The sequence below is a fragment of the Ctenocephalides felis genome, unplaced genomic scaffold, assembly GCF_003426905.1.
Source record: "Ctenocephalides felis isolate EL2017-DRISC unplaced genomic scaffold, ASM342690v1 CF-g0.4_SCAFFOLD_01886, whole genome shotgun sequence".
NCBI classification, from domain to species: domain Eukaryota; kingdom Metazoa; phylum Arthropoda; class Insecta; order Siphonaptera; family Pulicidae; genus Ctenocephalides; species Ctenocephalides felis.
In genome coordinates this window covers 38,433,142-38,437,182 of record NW_020538040.1, presented here as the reverse complement: position 1 = coordinate 38,437,182, position 4,041 = coordinate 38,433,142, and positions in this window count along the sequence as shown.

Genomic DNA, 4,041 nt, shown 5'->3' with positions numbered 1-4,041 from the left:
TCTATCCCCAAATTATTAGCATAAAAGTAGCAATTAGTTAGTGCAATGATTGCCAACCTTCTAATAAAAAACTTGTTGCGTCTTCCTTATTTTCTTCAACAATTTTATTTCATAAATATTTAACTGATATTTATCAAAGCAAATTATAAAGTAATATTTAAAATGATGTGAAAATATAAATTACAAATATTTATTTTTTCATATCATTCCAATTTTTTAACTTATTTTTGATGATAGTAATTTGGAAACGGCTTTACTCCTACTAGTATAGATGGACGAGCCTCACGGGTTGAAAACCAAAGACTCCTAGCCATAGAAGAAGGGCCCAAGGAACTGTTTTCGTCATTGCCACTGAAATACTGTTTTTTGTGATTTTTTAACATTTTGCTCAAGAGATAAGTTTTTTTTATACTATGTGCAAATAAATTGAAACTACATATCTGGTCTTACAATTAGTTTGTATCGGTCGTCTCTTGTATAAGATGTTGCTTCTTGTCAAGCATCAGGTATTAACAAGAAGCAAATATACAATAAATATTTTCTATCAAGTCTAAATGACAATTGTTTTGTTCGACCTCACAAATAGTTACATCTTTTAACTCTTTTATAATAAAATAAAAATAGCTGTCGACATAGTGACGACAACCCACATCTCAAAAAGATCACCTATCTTGATGCGGCTGTCGACTATGTATCGACAGTTTCTATTTGCTAGGAAAAACTTTTAAATAGGTAAAATATTTTAAAATTTAATCAATTCAAGGGTAAATGAAACTATTTTTTAAATAAAACAATTAAGTTAAGTAACGCATAAGATACATTTAGTTAGAACTTGCGATAGATCCAAAGAAATTGCAGTCACCATGTTAAATATATATAAAAAAAATTAAATATGAAATAAATGTTTACAACTAATATTTATAGAGTCTATTGTTTACTAATTATATATAAAATAAATGTTTGCAAAGTCTAATAGTAAATGCAACTAAACGCCAACCGAAAAACACGATGTATTATTAATATAAACAAAATATGGCATTGTATTTAGTATTGACAGAACAATATATATATGTATATATATATATATATATATATATATATATATGTGTGTGTGTGTTTGTATAATATATAGAGCAGCCAATTCATCAAATTAAAAAAATAATTAATTTAATATATACATTTCGACCATATTACCATCATCAGCATATATTTTATATCCTTTTTTTAAAGATTGTTTTTAAAGCAATCGCGTAACTGTTTTAGAGACGAAATATCAAAGCGCGTAAGCGCCGCGTTGCAGCAGTTCAATATATAAATCTTGGTACGAAACCCACAGAAGTGTAAACAAAATTTGTACTAATTATTATAATTTTTATAAAATATCTGATAATTTAATGTACTTAGGTCAAATGATCATTTTTGATCGCCAAATGGATTAATTTTTTTTTGCTTCTTTATTGGATCTCCGAAAGAACTAGACCTGCCTTGTCAAGAATTTAATAAGTTCTTCATTTTATTAATACAAGTAAAATGTTTTTTAAATTATTGAAATCGGATACTCCGTTCAATTACTGAACTGAATTACCATTTTCGCCACTTTTTGCCCTATATCATCAAAACGGATGCACCTGCCTTAGCCAAAAACTAATCAGCACGTCTCCATTATCAATAGAATTCCAATGTTTTTTGAATCATTCAAATCTGTTAGTCCATGTTCTCAAAATCGTCGGTGAAAAATTGTATCCGCACATACATACACACACACAAAGACACTCATACATCCATTTTTCTGAGGCTAAAATATTCAGAAACCTCTAAAACGTAATGATACATAAAATTTTTCATTTTTGATTTTTTTGCGATTATTATATCTTACCCTACAGTTAATAATGAAAATTCAAATATTGCAGTGAATTTTTAAAATTCTATACACAATCAATTTCCTCGAAAATTTATATTATTTTCTTCGTATGTGTAAAATGTATGTAAATGTAAGTCTGTGCCTGATTCGATCCTGAACTGAAGTGATTATCGTCGGCAAATTGGAAAAGTATAGGCTGATTTTAAATCTATGATAAACAAGGTGCTCTATGAACAGCCGAGTAATAAAATCAACGCCTGTTAAGAGTTCATATCACAAACGATTCGCGAGTTTAGCAGTTTACACTGCAATTACAATTCGCAAGTTCAATTACTGTGAAAGTGATATTATTAAAAAAAAGTTATAATCGGTATAATTTGACAAAATTAAATCAAAACAATTACCCGCAATAACAAAATAAATTTAACAAATAGAAAACGGCATCTAAGACTACATTTTACCATTGTCGGTATTAAACAAATAATTGTGTTTAAATTAATAACGTGCGTAGCCAATAAATCACACATGTGAATATAAAGCAGCTGCATAAATAAAATATAAATTTACTATATTAATAAATTTCCAATGATAAAATAAAAATGTTTTCTAAATTTTCTGGTGATCAATAATACCTACACTAGATTGTTGAAGTTTAACATAGTCTAAAATTAGACCATCAGGTAAGTGTCTTTGAAAATTGTCATAATATTTGTTTAATTGGTTAAGTCTTTAATTTAATAATGAATAACAAATATGTAAATGTACTAAATTTAAACGGTATCACGTTTAATCGCCTCTTAATATTGTTCAATAGATTTGATTAAATTTATTTACTCTTTTTTTTAAATAAGTTTCAAAATAAGAATATGCCTACAGTTGTTACAATACTAGTGCCATGTGGTTTTAATATAAAATTTGCTGTTTTTTTAATGGTTGTATGAAAACAACTTAAATGAACATTGAATATTGGATTATTTTAATATAAATGATAGAACTCAAATTTTGATAGGCTCCAATCTTGGAAAACAACTGTGATCAATCCGAACCAAGTTAATTAAATAACTTTTCATTTTTGAACAACTTTTACCAACTCTGATATTAGATCCTATAAAGTGCTCTAGTTCTTTTCCACCTTTGTTATATAAACTGACCCATTTGCAAATTTGTTCTACATTTCATTGCTTCTGATTATATAATGCGATCTACTATATAATAATTAATAAATCCTACAGCAATTAGATAATTGATATCATTCCAATTTTCATAATATAATACAATAATATATCCTATAATCTACCACTATAAAACAGGTTTTTCTGTTTTCCAATGCAACTTTTACTATCTGTAAACATATCTGACTTTGAAAATTTAAATATTAATTGTACTGCCTTCTCTATTGCTTTCAAGTTAGATGCAAAAAAATATCCTACTTTAAGATCTTAATCTTTCTGTAATATTGCGGATTGTGTTTAATTCCCCAATTTTGATCCGAACTCACTTAGTTTCACAATAGTTGGATTGAAAATGTTTCTCTATATAAGTTGTATTAGCTAAAATAGAGTCATTATGGATGTGCACTCCAGTTATACAATATATTTATAATTTTTGTCAAAAACATATAACTAATAACTTTTTATTGCTTTTCGCATTTTTCAATAATTAGAGTATCTAGCACTTAGGTAAATATAGTTTCGATTTCTAAATTCACACCTGTGCTCTCAATCAATTTTTTTGTTTATTGGTATACATTTTTAAACTGTTGAAAAGTATTAACAAAAAATAAACTTATTAGAGATGTACAAAACTGTATTAAGATCTCCGATCTTATTATGTATCATATTTTCTACTTCGAGTTGCCACATCACTCCCCGTTTAAGGGGGTATTCTAGTGTAGAGCGATGAATTTTAGGTCATTTTTAAAGTGTCGTAAAAGAAATCAATGAATGTTTTCACTATCCATTTTTACCACATGTTTATTAATATTATTAAAATACAAAACAAAAATAAAAAAATAAAAAAGTTGAAAATTGTGAAAACAGGCAGCTGATAAAGTGGGTGGTCTCAAAAAATTGGCACCTCAGTCTTGACATGATTTCAGCCCTCCTAGCCATCGGAAATGCAAAAAATAAAAAGATTATTAATCTACAATGATGTCGCAATCGCCCAAACTAGCGATGAGT